The sequence below is a fragment of the Etheostoma spectabile genome, chromosome 9 (genome assembly GCF_008692095.1).
Source record: "Etheostoma spectabile isolate EspeVRDwgs_2016 chromosome 9, UIUC_Espe_1.0, whole genome shotgun sequence".
NCBI classification, from domain to species: Eukaryota; Metazoa; Chordata; class Actinopteri; order Perciformes; family Percidae; genus Etheostoma; species Etheostoma spectabile.
In genome coordinates, this window is record NC_045741.1 from 10,987,631 (window position 1) to 10,987,964 (window position 334).

Here is a 334-nt window from a genome sequence, read left to right on the forward strand (position 1 = left end):
TATATATATATATATATATATATAGACAAAGACTTCTGTATAAACTCAAGCTTTTTACTCAAGTAGAAGTGTAAAAGTACTGTTTTCAAAACTACTTAAAGTATAAAAGTAAAAGAAATGTAAGGGGAAAAAAATGCCATTAGGTACAAAAGCTTAGGCCGCGCCACAGGGGCCTATAGTCCACTACACCACCTCCCCAAAAAACCCTCTTTCTAAAGACCATAATGACTATCATGTTTTTTATTAAAATGTAAATGTTGTAGAATTTGGGATGCACCTGTTTCAGCCGCACTGATGCCCATTGAAAATAAACGCATTTTAGTACAATGCAAAT

The 334-nt window shown here is 33.2% G+C and overlaps 1 protein-coding gene and 1 long non-coding RNA gene across 12 annotated transcripts in view; one reads left to right on the forward strand and one right to left on the reverse strand.

Moving 5' to 3' along the window:
* Positions 1 to 334, forward strand: part of LOC116695966 (uncharacterized) — an 8,421-nt gene that overhangs the window by 4,222 nt on the left and 3,865 nt on the right. The window contains exon 2 of the long non-coding RNA XR_004333595.1: positions 51 to 76. This is a non-coding gene — a long non-coding RNA (uncharacterized LOC116695966). The remainder of the gene's footprint in view (positions 1 to 50; positions 77 to 334) is intronic.
* The window catches only part of dlg1a (discs large MAGUK scaffold protein 1a), a 117,318-nt gene that overhangs the window by 3,486 nt on the left and 113,498 nt on the right, over positions 1 to 334 (reverse strand). The gene's annotated exons all lie outside the window — the stretch shown is intronic.